General features: G+C 38.3%; 1 pseudogene; it reads right to left on the reverse strand.

Annotated features, from left to right (window-relative positions):
- Positions 1-2,003: 2,003 nt before the first annotated feature.
- On the reverse strand, positions 2,004-5,991 carry LOC131352584 (dynein heavy chain-like; annotated as a pseudogene).
- Positions 5,992-15,680: the final 9,689 nt, after the last annotated feature.

Raw genomic sequence — 15,680 nt, forward strand, 5'->3', positions numbered from 1 at the left:
TCTTCAGACTTTGACTTTTTGACCATCCAGAATGCTAAGCGGAATGGGACGCAACGGAAGAGGATGCACGGTAAAGAAAACACCAGATGGTGGAGGACAGGAGCAGACTGTAACGGCCATGCTCCACACCTACACTCTACAGCGAACAGGAGAAGCAGAGGAAGGACAGGAAGTGATGGGGTTTGAATTTGATCTTACATTTTCTCATATTTACTCAACGGGATAAATGTAAAGAGTCTGCTTCTCATAACGTTGCTTAATTCATATTTCTTGGCTCATAGCCATAGATATGAACACTCTCTCTTTCTCTCTCTCTCTCTCTCTCTCTCACACACACACACACACACACACACACGTACACACACACAAGGTTAGAGAGATGCTAACTGCTTAAATGGAGGAATTTCGTTTCACCAGCCTTTGTTTTCATCTCAAAGCAAATACACTGAACTCATTGACTCAAAGGCCCAGGAGGTCTATTGCATTATGGGATATCTGAACAGACTTCAATTTATGCTGATAGTTGTTTTTTCAACCAGAGACAACTATGCTGATGAGGCTGGAATCATATGCTTTTAAGTGGTAATTATTAAGATTAATATTAGGTTGAATATTAAATGTTGACTGATTTAACGAAGATAAAACAGAAATGAAGAATCCTGTTGATAGAGCTGGAAGATTTGCTTATTTTATGAAGAGATTAGACATGGAGCTAGAACTAGAGCTTGGATTTTCTGGACTTTTCTACACAACACCAACAACCTCAGACAGATTTCAGCACTGCAAATATTGTAATGAAAGTAAACACAAATGCACTTTATTCATAAGAGGCATGCTGTTCTGACACCTATCCATATTCAAAAAATGTGTTTATATTTTCTATCTAGTTTTTCTCTTTGCCATTGTACAGATAATTCAATTTCTATTTTTAGTAGAAATATATATTTCTGTTTTTTAACCTATTTCACTTCATGTCTTACTGTGGACAAAGTCAAAGAGGATTATTCCGTAACAATGTCCATTTCACCTGCTATAATATCTCTGCCTGGACAAGAAGAGATACAGTATGAATCAAATATGAACTTTTTCTAAACGTTTTTATCGATCACAAGGTGTGAACATGAAGATCTGTTTAGATATAAATAAAGCACAAGGATGTTGGGGGGTAAAAATCGTAGAAAGTAGCCATTATTAACGTTAGACTTATTGAAAGAGCCTAAAAGTTTTAACAAGGTCAAATGTCAAAATGTGACACAGCATCTTGTGAAACTGCTGCATCACAGGGCAGAGTAATACACCCTGGGCAATGCACTATCCTCCTCTTCTGCATGCATATAGGCAATTGGCTATTGTGGCTGGGATCGACAGGACGGAGAAAATCCTGACACCGCTCCAAATCAAAAAGCAAGTCCTGTTTTTTCTCTTGACTCCTGGTGTAGGGAATCTGAGAATCGTCAGGATTTCAGCTCACGATCTCCTGACGATATAACGAACGCTTTTCTGTTGCACCACTAATCAAATAACGTCTGCCTTAAAGTGATGGGGTGAAGGAGAGGATGAGTGGAAGGACAGAAAGAGAAAGAGAGGGAGAGAGAGAGAAAGCATGGCATGGAGCCTGCAAAAAGTCTGATTAGATTTGGTGTGTGTGTGTGTGTGTGTGTGTGTGTGTGTGTGAGTCTATGTGGGTAACTCTCAGCAAAAATGCTGCTGTAGTTAAATTCTCAGCAATGTTGACAAAACGGGATCAGGTTTTTCTGCCAATAATATACAATAATGGCAATAAAAATAATAGATAGAACTGATCTGAAACCTGTGATCAGTAATAAATAAATAAATAGATAGATAGATAGATAGATAGATAGATAGATAGATAGATAGATAGATAGATAGATAGATAGATAGATAGATAGATAGATAGATAGATAGATAGATAGATAAATAATTGAATAAATAAATGGATAGGATATCAAATGCAGTAGGTACTGAATAAAATATCCCAGGTATTATATCAAATGTAGCAGGTACTGAATCGAATGCAGCAGGTACTGAATCAAATGGGCCATGTATTGAATCAAATGCAGCAGGTACTGAATTAAATGGGCCATGTATTGAATCGAATGCAGTAGGTACTGAATCAAATGCAGGAGGTACTGATTTAAATGAGACAAGTACTAAATCAAATGTAGCAGGTGCTGAATCAATTGCAACCTGTTCCAAATCAAATGAAACAAGAACTGAATTGAACGTAGCAGGTGCTAAATCTAATGCAACAGATACGGAATCAAATGCAGCAGGTACCGAATCAAATCGGCCATGTACTGAATCGAATGAAGCAGGTGCTGAATCAAATGGTCCATGAATTGAATCGAATGTAGCAGGTGCTGAATCAAATGCAGCAGATACTGAATCAAATGGGCCAGGTACTAAATCAAATGTAGCAGGTGCTGAGTCAAATGCAACCCGTACCACATCGAGTGGGCCAGGTATTGAATCGAATGTAGCAGGTGGCGAATCAAATGCAACAGGCACTGAATCAATTGCAACAGGTACTGAATCAAATGTAGCAGGTACTGAATCGAATGCATCAGGGACTGAATCGAATGGGCCAGGTATTGAATCGAATGTAGCATGTCCTGAATCAAACGCAACAGGTACTGAATCAAATGCAGCAGGTACTGAATCAAATGTAGCAGGTACGGAATCGAATGCAGTAAGTACTCAATCAAATGCAGCAGGTACTGAATTAAATTGGCCAGGTATTGAATCGAATGTAGCAGGTGCTGAATCAAATGCAACAGGTACTGAATCGAATGCATCAGGTATTGAATCGAATGTAGCAGGTGCTGAATCAAACGTAACAAGTTCTGAATCAAATGTAGCAGGTACTGAATCAAATGTAAAGTACAGAATTTTGGAGCTGCAAAGATCAGTTTGACCAATGCCGTGGTAAAAACAGTCAGTCTGCCAATGAATCTGTCAGTGAATCCAATGAAACTAATTAAGTTGTTAGAGAGCACCGTGATGTGGCAAACTGGACACAAGTCTAATGAATAGAGCGTGTAATTTGTCACTGGCTGTCAAAATTGTCTGTGATACTTTAGCACCGCAGTCAAATCTTTCAATTGGATTTCTCAAAATGACTTAACCTTATCTGAGGTAAAAGTATGAACAGTGTATATCAGTTCCAGAAAGTCTGAAGTTTTCAAAGCTTCATATAGAGGTCTAAATTGAAGAGTTTCATATAGTGACACAATATGTGAAGATGTGATTTTTACTACATCCCAGATCTTCTTCAACCTAAATACAAGCACTATTCTTCGCCATACTTGAGTGTTGGTACTGATGGCTTTGTAGCGTTGGCACAAATCAATATCACTGAAAAGATCAAAGTCAGTGCTGTAGATGGCTCTAACCTTTTATGGAGGAAGTAAAAAAAAATAAAGAAAGTTCAATTTGAAGCAAAGCCTGCAACAATGATTCACTCTGCTCATTTCTTCAGGACTCTCCAGCAGTGAATGTACTGCAATGAAACCTGAAATGTTCACATGTCAATCACCGAAGCGTATTCTGTGCTATATTTACTTTTAACTGTATTCAGTAAGAGCAGAGGTCTGACTGTTACAGCCTTGAAAAGCCTGTCTGGAAAAGTAAGAGCACCACACATGATCTTTTTTCCTCAAGTAGTTACCAGTCAAAAGTTTGGACACACCTTCTAATTTAATGTTTTTTGTTTAGGGATTTATTTTCTACATTCTAGAACAATACTGGAGATTTCAAAACTCTGAAATAACACACATGGACTTAAGTAATCCATATGTAATGACAACAAAAAACAGTCAGTTGTTATTTTAAGGCACGAAGGTCAGGTGATCTGGAATAGTTCTTGCAAGAACAGTATTGTCAAGTGCATTTGCAAAACCCATCAAGCACCATGATGAGATGAAGAGGAGAAGTTCATTTAGAGTTACCAGCCTCAGAAATCACCAATTAACAGCACCTCAGATTAGAGTCGTTATGAAGGCTTTACAGAGCATCAGTAGCAGACGTATCTCAATATCAACTGTTCAAAGGACATTATTGTGGATTTCGGCCACCTTCAGCATTGTTTTACAATGTAGAAAGAAATAAACATCAGGAAAGACCATGGAATTAGGAGGTGTGTCCAAACTTTTGACTGGTAGTGTATATATATTATATTTATATATTTATATATTTATATATATATATATTTACTTTTTATACTAAAAATATATAAATATATAAATATAAAAATATATATATATAAAAGTACCTAACGTTGGCGGCTAGCATTACAAAACTATAATAAATTAGGTATGAATATTCTGTAGAGGAAAACGTGTGCTTCTTATTTTTACTTTTGAATAGAGTTTTAAAAAAAGTCGCAGTTTGTTTAATTCAGCTGTGCTATCATTTTTCCACAATCCATTTGTAAAACTTATGAATAAAACACCAGCACAAGCTGTTATGGGAAAATAATCCATGATGTAGTACTGAATCCATCGCAGTAGGTACTGAATCAAATACAGTAGGTACTGAATCAAATACAGTAGGTACTGAATCAAATACAGTAGGTACTGAATGAAAGGCAGTGGTTATTGAATCAAAGGCAGTAGGTACCTAATCAAAGGTAGTAGGTATTGAATCGAATGCAGTAGGTACCAAATCAAAGGCGGTAGCTATGGAATCAAATGCAGCTGGTACTGAATCAAATGCAGCTGGTACTGAATCAAATGCAGTAGATATTGAATCAAATGCAGTAGGTATTGAATCAAAGGCAGTAGGGACTGAATCAAAGGCAGTAGGGACTGAATCAAAGGCAGTAGGGACTGAATCAAAGTCAGTAGGTATTGAATCAAAGGCAGTAGGGACTGAATCAAAGGCAGTAGGGACTGAATCAAAGGCAGTAGGTATTGAATCAAAGGCAGTAGATATTGAATCAAATGCAGTTGGTATTGAATCAAATGCAGTAGATATTGAATCAAATGCAGTAGGGACTGAATCAAAGGCAGTAGGTATTGAATCAAAGGCAGTAGGGACTGAATCAAAGGCAGTAGGTATTGAATCAAAGGCAGTAGGGACTGAATCAAAGGCAGTAGGTATTGAATCAAATGCAGTTTGTATTGAATCAAATGCAGTTGGTATTGAATTAAATGCAGTAGATATTGAATCAAATGCAGTAGGTATTGAATCAAAGGCAGTAGATATTGAATCAAATGCAGTTGGTCTTGAATCAAATGCAGTAGATATTGAATCAAATGCAGTAGGTATTGAATCAAATGCAGTAGGTATTGAATCAAAGGCAGTAGGAACTGAATCAAAGGCAGTAGGGACTGAATCAAAGGCAGTAGGGACTGAATCAAAGGCAGTAGGTATTGAATCAAAGGCAGTAGGGACTGAATCAAAGGCAGTAGGTATTGAATCAAAGGCAGTAGGGACTGAATCAAAGGCAGTAGGTATTGAATCAAATGCAGTTTGTATTGAATCAAATGCAGTTGGTATTGAATTAAATGCAGTAGATATTGAATCAAATGCAGTAGGTATTGAATCAAAGGCAGTAGATATTGAATCAAATGCAGTAGGTATTGAATCAAATGCAGTAGATATTGAATCAAATGCAGTAGGTATTGAATCAAATGCAGTAGGTATTGAATCAAATGCAGTAGGAACTGAATCAAAGGCAGTAGGGACTGAATCAAAGGCAGTATGTATTGAATCAAAGGCAGTAGGGACTGAATCAAAGGCAGTATGTATTGAATCAAAGGCAGTAGGGACTGAATCAAAGGCAGTAGATATTGAATCAAATGCAGTTTGTATTGAATCAAATGCAGTTATTGAATCAAAGGCAGTAGATATTGAATCAAATGCAGTTGGTATTGAATCAAATGCAGTAGATATTGAATCAAATGCAGTAGGTATTGAATCAAAGGCAGTAGGTATTGAATCATAGGCAGTAGGTATTGAATCATAGGCAGTAGGTATTGAATCATAGGCAGTAGGTATTGAATCAAATGCAGTAGGTACTGAATCAAAGGCACCCACCCACACACACACACCCCACTTAATAACAGAATCACCCTGTTTTTCTGTACACTTCCCCTTTGAATTTGCTTTGAATCAGGTGCAACGTCAGAATGAGTAGAATAAAATCTCATGTCCATCCGGCTTGAACAATAACTGAATGATTATTCAATTACGGAGTTAATTCAGGTTAAGTAGAGTCAGGGGAAATTCTATAGGTTTGAGCGGTCTCTGCAGGGGCGTCCTGGAACTAATCAATGCTTTGTTATTTCAACTGAAGGGAACTGCGGATGCACTCCACTGAGAGTCCTTTTTCATGAAAAATATTTCAGGTTACTCCGATTTAAACATTTTCTTGGAGTTAAACTTGGACTTAGTTACTTGGTAATAAAACTGATTCCTGATTCATTCGTTCCGCTCTTAAAACTAACCGTAATTATTGCCATTCTTTTCTAACATATTGATCTTCTTAATGCTAGTGAATGTTTTAATTATAAATGTGGGTTTTTTTCCCCCAGCATATATCGTAAACAAAAATCCTGACACCAGACCTGCTTGTCCAGTCGGGTCTGTGGTGAAGAAATGTTGGCACTCCTGATGCTTTCTGTCAGTCGTGGCTGCTGTGTGCATTGGATTTATGCTGATAAGATACAATGCTCTCCAGTGATGAATAATGCATTAGCTGTGATACTTGCTGTCCATTTGAATGCATTTCTTTGCAGGCATGCGTGTGTGTGTGTGTGTGTGTGTGAGAGAGAGAGAGAGAGTTGTCTGTAGATTAACCTGCAGGTATAGGCAATTACTTATAGAAGCTTGGTAAGTATGTATATAATAATACTTCTGGCTAAAACAGGAGATGTTTAGAAAGCAGAGAGAGAGAGAGAGAGAGAGAGAGAGTTGTCTACAGATTTATCTGCTTGTATGGAGAATTGCCTATAGAAACCCAGCAAGTAGGTAAGTAATAAAATTTCTTCCTACTACAGGAGATGTATAGAAAGTAGAGAAAGAGAGAGAGAGAGAGAGAGAGAGAGAGAGAGAGAGAGAAAAGAGTTGTCTGCAGATTTATCTGCTTGTATGGAGAATTACCTATAGAAACCCAGCAAGTAGGTAAATAATAACGTTTTTTCCTACCACAGGAGATAGAAAGCAGAGAAAGAGAGAGAGAGAGAGAGAGAGAGAGAGAGAGAATTCACACAATTCTATTACACCATGTACTACATGCCTCGGTAAGTCCATTCCAATAGCCTGTTTGAAAGTAACTGTGATAGCTGGAATTGTTGAATTCTCAAATCTTATTAGGCAGAAGGTCTTGATTCATTTTGTAGAGCAGCAGCTCTGGCAATAGTACATCCTGTCATTCAAATCACAGGGTTAAATTTATTCGCACAAAATTATACGTTATTATTTCTATAATAACACCTCGTGCAGAAACGTTAAATAAATTAACTAATAATAATTAAACTATAAATGGATAAAGAAAAGTATGTGCTTTTCATTCATTATTTTGCTGTAACAGCGCATCCTAGTGTTTAACTATTCTTTACTTGCTCACTATGATAACAGCTGCATGGTCTGTAGGCATTGCTTCTGATTTCACACAATGTGGGGGTTCCAGACTTTGCTCGAAAAGTGAGCTTATTACTAAAATCGTAACTTTTTGTGCCACTCGGCTGCATTGCAAATGAGGGCTTGGGGTCGAAATAAAGGTGCGAAGTGATTGGAAATTAGTCTGACTACTGGAAACCTCATGGCTATTTTGTTGGCCCTGTTACAGCGAGGAAAGCACAAAACTGGGCTGAAAGTGCAGGATTTCCTGTTATAAGGTTAGAGAGAAAGAAAATGTCACCGATTAAAAGTGACTTATTGAGAATTTTTTTTCACACCTACTTGAGCTCAAAGGCAAATTCGGAATGTGTAATCAACCTCACAGTTTGGCCACTTTTAACAGTGCATTTTCCTCATTTAACAACATTGTGGGGAACCTCGAGCGAAAGTGGAGAAAAGCCAAATTAGAAGTTTTTAGAATTGCGTATAAAGACAGTATGTCCAGCTATAGACAGGCTCTAAAAGCTGCTAGAGCATCTGAGCAAACTGATAGAAATAAACCAAAACAATCCCAGATTCTTATTTGGTACAGTGGCTAGACTAAAAAAACATCAGATATCTGGAGAGAGTGTTCCATCACAGTTTAGTAGTGAGGACGTTATGAATTTCTTCACTGAAAAAACTGGTAGTATCAGGAACAAAATAATGGATGACAGCATCTTGTGATCCAGTCCAGCCTAAAGCTCCACATCTAGAGCTACAATGCTTCACAGGTATAGGACAGGAAGAGCTGTATAGACTTATCACCACGGCTAAATCAACAACATGTTGGTTAGATCCAATTCCAACTAGACTGCTGAAAGAAGTGATACATACAGCTGGAGAGCTGTTTCTAAACATTATTAATTCCTAACTATATTTAGGTCACGTCCCTAAACCTCTTAATTTGGCAGTCATTAAGCCTCTTCTTAAAAAAAACTAAATTAGACCTCAATGAAATAACAAATTACAGACCAATTTCAAACCTTCCGTTTATATATAAAATATTAGAAAAGGTGGTGTCAGCTCAAATATGCTCCTTCTTACAGGAAAATAACATCTTCGAAGAATTTCAGTCAGGTTTCAGGACCCATCATAGTACAGAAACTGCGCTAGTTAAAATCGCAAATGACTTGTTTTTAGCTTCGGACCAAGGCTGCATCTCAATATTAGTCTTACTTGACCTTAGTGCTGCATTCGACACTACAGATCATAACATTCTTGTAGATCGCTTACAAAATCACACAGGTATTCAGGGACAGGCATTAAAATGGTTTAGATCCTACCTGTCTGATTGATACCATTTTGTAGACTTAAATGGAGAACTGTCCAGTGTAATGTCAGTGAAATACGGGGTTCCACAAGGGTCTGTTTTAGGACCTCTTCTGTTCTCAATATATATATATATATATATATATATATATATATATATATATATATATATATATATATATATATATATATATATATATATATGCTTCCCTTGGGTAACATCATTAGAAGACATGGGATTAGTTTCCATTGTTATGGCGATGATACCCAGTTATATATCTCATCAAAACCAAATGAAATATCTAAATTGTCCAGATTAACTGAGTGTGTCAAAGATATAAAAGATTGGATGACTGATAATTTTCTATTACTAAATCCAGATAAGACAGAGATATTAATTATTGGTCCAAAAACCAGTACACGAAAGCTCTCAAAATTTAGCTTTCATTTAGAAGGATGTACTGTTATGGCTAGCTCGACAGTGAAAGACCTGGGCGTAATATTAGACAGCAACTTGTCCTTTGAAAATCATATTTCCAACATTACAAAAACAGCCTTCTTCCATCTTAGAAATATTGCCAAGCTTAGGAACATTTTATCTGTAGCTGATGCGGAAAAGCTAGTTCATGCATTCATGACCTCCAGACTGGACTATTGTAATGCATTACTAGGTGGTTGTCCTGCATCTTCAATAAACAAGCTACAGTTCGTCCAGAATGCAGCCGCCAGAGTTCTTACCAGGTCAAGAAAATATGATCATATAACCCCAATATTATCATCCCTGCACTGGCTACCTGTTAAGTCTAGAATTGATTACAAACTAGCACTACTTATATACAAGGCCCTAAATGGTTTATCTCCCACGTATCTAACCAGTCTTCTGACACACTACAATCCACCATGCTCTTTAAGATCACAAAACTCTGGACTTCTGGTAATTCCCAGGATATTAAAGTCTACAAAAGGGGGTAGAGCGTTTTCGTATTTAGCTCCTAAATTTTGGAATAGTCTTCGTGTTTGGGGGTCTCATAGTTTAAACGTAGATTAAAGACATATCTCTCTGGCATACACATAACACCCCCATAACCTTGTACTCCAGTACATCTGATCAAATATCAAATGCACATTATTATCTAGTTCTGCTAATATTATGAACAGCAGCTACGCTAATTCCTTTCCACCTGTTCCTTTTTCTACCCATCCCGAGGCATCTGCCAGCTCCAGTAAACAGAGGCCAGCCCTGCAAGGATCCTGAGGCATCCAGAGATGGACCAACCTCAGCTGGATTCTGCTTTTGAGGATTTGGGTATATCAAAGCTGCCAGCCCTCTGTGGACTTCGAGGTCGACAACAATCTCCTAATTAACACACACACTAACATTGTACATCACACTGTAGACTGTACATAACTGCAGAAAGGACATTGTTCATATCACACTCTTCGGTGTTTAGAATAATTTATAATCACACTCTCTGGTGTCACCCAAATGAGGATGAGGTTCCCTCAAGGTTTCTTCCTCATACCATCTAAGGGAGTTTTTCCTTGCCACAGTCGCCTCAGTCGCATCAGGCTTGCTCACTAGGGATGATTTTGTCTAATATCTAGGACTTTTTACACTATGTTACACTATTTTGTTTCCTATGTTCTGTAAAGCTGCTTTGAGACAATGTTCATTGTTAAAAGTGCTATACAAATAAAATTGAATTGAATTGAATTGATTGCGCTCTATGAGAGCTCAAGGTCACGCAGGTTCCTCACGTGCCACATAAAGTTTGTTGTGGGAAAACCTCGCGCTGAGTTTGAGTTATTAATCTTCTCCCCTTTTCGGGTAAAGTGATTAAGTTCGTGTTTAAATAGCATAAAAATATTCATAGACGTGTTGTTTAATGGTTAAAGCAGCAGCTGAATGTTTAACGGAGATAATTAATGGGCTAATTAAATTTCTTAGCGAGTATTCGGAGTGAGAAAAGACCCCCATTTTGGAGCACTAATTGCACGAGCTCCACAACTCAGGTAAAATGGCTCAGGCTTCCTGGTTTTTGTCTCCAAATGAGAGAATTATTTGATTTCATGTTGAAATATGAGAAATACAGTTACATAGAGTATCACATACAAATATTCCTATTTATTATTTAGGAATATTAGGAATAAGGGAAGTTCAAATTTTATTTCTCTCACATACACAATATACACTGTACAATATGCTTTTTACAACATTAAAAAGTGATATAAAAAAGAGTTAGAAAAATAGAAACATTCTAGAAATGGAATTAAAAATAAGATAAAGTAAAATAAATTAGAACATATAGGGAAAAATGTGAAAAAAAATTGCAGCAGAAAATAAATTTAAAAATAGTATAATAAAAAATAAAATAAAAAAATTAGTGTCTGAATACAATGACAATATTCTGTATATAGTACAGTGATGTGGTATAAATGAAATGAATATAAAATGTTCTATATTACTCAAAGAGTTTGAACATTGGCGTGCTTCATTTAAATATGGAAAAATAATGTCTTTTTCTTAAATATAAGTTTGTCATGAATAATTATTTGCACACATACAGGGTCAATATTTAAATGCTCTTTTTTGCTTGATTCGGTTCCACGTAATCTTTGCTGTGGAGCTTGTCCGTTCAATAATCCGTATTCTTCTCCCTGTTTCAGGGGTTTATAATGTAGAAAATCCTGAAGATACAGGTTGCTAACAAATCTGTGGAGTTGTTGTTGTTCTTCTTCCAGCAGGTCTCTGTTCAGGTTCACCACAGTGGATCATCTTGTCCGTGTATTTGATCTGGCACAGGTTTTATGCCATGATGCAACCCTCCTGTTTTATCCAGGCTTGGAATCGGCACTGAGAGTTAATCCTTGCCCGGGAACCGAACCCAAGCTGTGGCAACGAGAGCGCGGGATCCTGCCGCTGGACCACCAGGGGATTGTGCTAACAAATCCTTGAAGTAAAAGAAGTAAAAGCTGATGTAGCTCAACACTCTTTGAGTTCTGTATATGCACTGAGAAAGTGTGTGTGTGTGTGAAAGATGCAGGATGTCTGTAATATCCGTATGAGAATATACACACAGTTTGTGTTTGCTATATTAATGACTGTTTGTCATTATGTGCTTGTGCTCCAGCCATTCACTGAGGTCAGTATCCATTACAGCCGTAGGTGGTCGTTGTGCAACAGACACATGCTGCATGCTGGCATTGCTGAGCTTACTGCTGTTCTCATGAAGTTTTTTTTTTTCTCTCTAAAGAATCTATATCGAATAGCTTGAGGAATCGAGAGTTTAAACTCGCGACGCTTTTTGCGGCCAGGCGTGAGCCGTGAGCTTTGTTTATTTCATTAAACTCTAATAAAACCCCATTTGCATGAGCCGTTCGAGGCAAGGAGATTGCTTTCTTATTGTTTTCGGTGGTTAATGATTTCCTGATCAAGATCGGAGCTGCTAATGTGATATAATGGAAGCGCTGATTTTCCTTCAGGATGCTGAGTATTAAAGTTTCAAATTAAGTGCTGGCTGCTTTTTTGTATTTTGCAGGCAGAGTCTCGGCGGTCGTCCTCATCGCAGCTTGTTTAGTTTAATGGTACGTCATGCTGGCGTTGGTGCGTGTTGTAAAAACTCTTCTTTTCTCCAGCTAAAATAATCATCTTGTTTTTATGAGGGTTTTTTTTTTTCTCATTATCGTCTTTATAAATTCTGTTGGTAGAAAAGTCGCATCTCATGAATATTTTTTTCCAGTTTCTGTGGATATCAGTAATGTCGGAGTCGGTTCGTGAAAAAAAAGTAATTATAAATGACTAATTACATCTTTGAAAATGGAATTATGTTGCTTATTATGCTCTGGAGAATGTAATCACACTTTTCATTACTTTGCCTTAATCGCGAAAACCCACACCAAATGGATAAGACCCATGATGACAAGCAATATGAAGTCTTTGGTGTTTTATTACAGAAGAAAAAAGGCATGACATTAGTGGCTTATACCACAATGCTGGTAACTTCTCGAGTTCGATTGGTCTGGAGACGGCAATTAATTTCTATAACAGACAAATGTTCCTCTTATTGTCCAGAGATGAGCTAAGAGAGCTGTGCATAACCCATGGCTATTGTCTATCCAAACCATGTGTTTAAGCCCGGGTAGAGAAACGTTTCACATGTATAATTTAGAAGCAGGTTTAGAAATGCTTTTTACCTGGGGTTATGAAATTCTGCTCTTAAACCGAGCTACAACATAAGTGATTACAGAAACTGTCTTGTTTGAGGGGGTGGTGGTAGCTCAATTGGTGATCAGAAGATCAGGTTTTAAGCCCCAGCACTACCAGGCTGCCACCTTTCCCGTGCCCCCAAGGTACTTTGGGTGCCCAATGTGCCCATTCACCTTCCACCCTGAACCCAACTTCCGAGGATGGGCTATGTGAAGAAAGAATTCGCTGTGCTGTAATGTACTTAACTTGTTTCAAGGCTGTTCCACAACATTAAACAGATAAAAATGCAATTTGCCAGTCTTTAATTATTAAAAATAAATTGTAATCCTGTGTGAACTGCTGTGGTATAAGAGGAATAAAAAATGAGGGTGGAAACCTCAAGCCTGCTTCTTCACACCACAGCATCACTAATTATTTTCCTACCACTGCATAAGCCTTACATGATATCACCAGCAACTTTTATCGCATCAAAACTTTCAGACCATCATAGGTTTTTGGTAAACAAGTCCATCCAAAAGACAGACTGGTTGTCTCCGATTTCCTCCAGCTTGGCTGCTCTGAGATTTATCCGTCCTGATGTAAGGTTCATTGTGGTGTATGCTGCCATGGAACAGAAGATCGCTCCATAAATACCCCCGTGGGGAGAAATAACAGTACACACTGTCCCATATCAAAGCCATTACATAATACGAAGCACAATTATTCATATAGCCGTGAATTGTGGAGCAAGGAGAGGTCAGAGCAGGCTGTGCTTCTGCCATTGAGCTTCTTAACATTGTTTAGAGACGGCTTACTCACCCCCATGAATTATTCAGGGCTCTTTTATTCCGTGCTACCTGTAGGATCCTTTCAAACACCTTTCAAATGCAGCGCTCTTCCACTGTGATAAGCTAATGAGGCCCTGTGAATACAGAAAGGAAGAATGGCACAACTCTCCGGGGAAACGAGAATGAGATGCACGGAAATGGGACAGATTTGTTTAGCAATGTCAGTGGACTGAAGTGTTCAGCTCTGATCTGAGAGCATGTGGCACCACAAAAAAACAACACATCATCCCTGGGCACTCAGGTTGCCGTGGAAATACAGGACGTGCTGGAAGTTGCAGAAGCATGACTGGATGGTTTCCACAGACTTGTGCAACATGCTGAGGCTACCAGAAGCAGAGCAAACAGAGATGAAGAAGAGAGACAGAAAGAGAGAGAGAGCAAATCAGAGCTTGGACAAGTTATAACAAATATCACCACACGATAGTTAGCGATTTACATTTCTATGTGCACTTATCTGGCCACAAACCTCAGAATCTCAGATTGCATTCTGAATCAACATCCATGCAGGAACACCAGCTCTGTACACCAGTTACCAACAAGAAAGCCATATTGTGACAAGATGAGTTTTGCCTCACAACCTCCAGGTTCGGGGAGATTGTGTCCTGTGTCCACCTTGTGTATGTGGAGTTTGCATATTCTCCCCATGCTTCAGGGGGTTCCTCCAGATACTCAAGTTTCCTCCCTAAATCCAAAGACATGTATCGTAGGCTAATTATCTGTGGTGTGTGAATGTGTGTTTGTGCCCTGCAATGTGTTGGCATCTCATCCAGGGTGTCCTTGTGCCCTGAGTCTTCTGGGATAGGATCCAGGTTTCCTGTAACCCTGTGTAGGATAAGTCCTTGATAAGAGTAAGGATAAGAGTTGATGAATGCATGGATCGAATCATTATAGTGGAACCTCAGCATACAAATTGAATTTTTTCTGCAGTTCTTGAGGTGAAAATTTGTTTTGCAAAACGAATTTTCCCATAAGAAATTATGTAAATGCAGATAATCCGTTCCAGCCACCCAAAAATATGACCAATACGAAGCGTATGTAAACTGTATGGCTGCTTGCGAAGAACTGACCCAAGCCAAGCGTTCCATGTCAAGGCTCCTCACAGGAAGCTGTGTCACCAAGCTTGGGTTAAAAATAGAACAGACCACCCACACCACCAATCTGTTCGGTTCGTTAGTATGCCAAAAATGCTTCGTATGACGATGCACATTGCTTGCAAAATTTCAGTTCTTTTGGGAAAAATTCATAAGGTATGCCGAGGTTCCACTGTAATTAATTTCACACAAAATCAATAATCACCATAGCCTGGTCAAGGTGGTAGTGGAATACATTCTGAATGGGACACCAGTCCACCACTGGGATGTTAAAATTGTTTCCAGCTGGAAACATAGGCAGGTATGCTTAGTAGTGACAAGGCTGGCTTGCAAGCACAGGTGTGTGTCTAGATGCCTAAAACCACGTCCAAACCATACTAAGTAGAATATCAATATAATATGCTATCTAGCTCTCAGCACTTCTTGCTCAATGCATCTGTGTTACGGAGACGTGCAGTAATACAAGCTGTTGCCTTAGGCACCGACAGTATGACTCGACTCTCCTGAGTAATAGATGGATTTGGACCTGGAACTATAGCCATGGAGATCTTAAGCTTCCCAATCTGAATCTTAAAAAAAAAAATAGCAAGACAATTTGACTTTCCTGAAACAATCAGTAACAGTAAGTGATGTTAGATGTTCTCTGTCCACATGCAGAAT

The sequence above is a fragment of the Hemibagrus wyckioides genome, linkage group LG05 (genome assembly GCF_019097595.1).
Source record: "Hemibagrus wyckioides isolate EC202008001 linkage group LG05, SWU_Hwy_1.0, whole genome shotgun sequence".
In the NCBI taxonomy this organism is placed as follows: Eukaryota; Metazoa; Chordata; class Actinopteri; order Siluriformes; family Bagridae; genus Hemibagrus; species Hemibagrus wyckioides.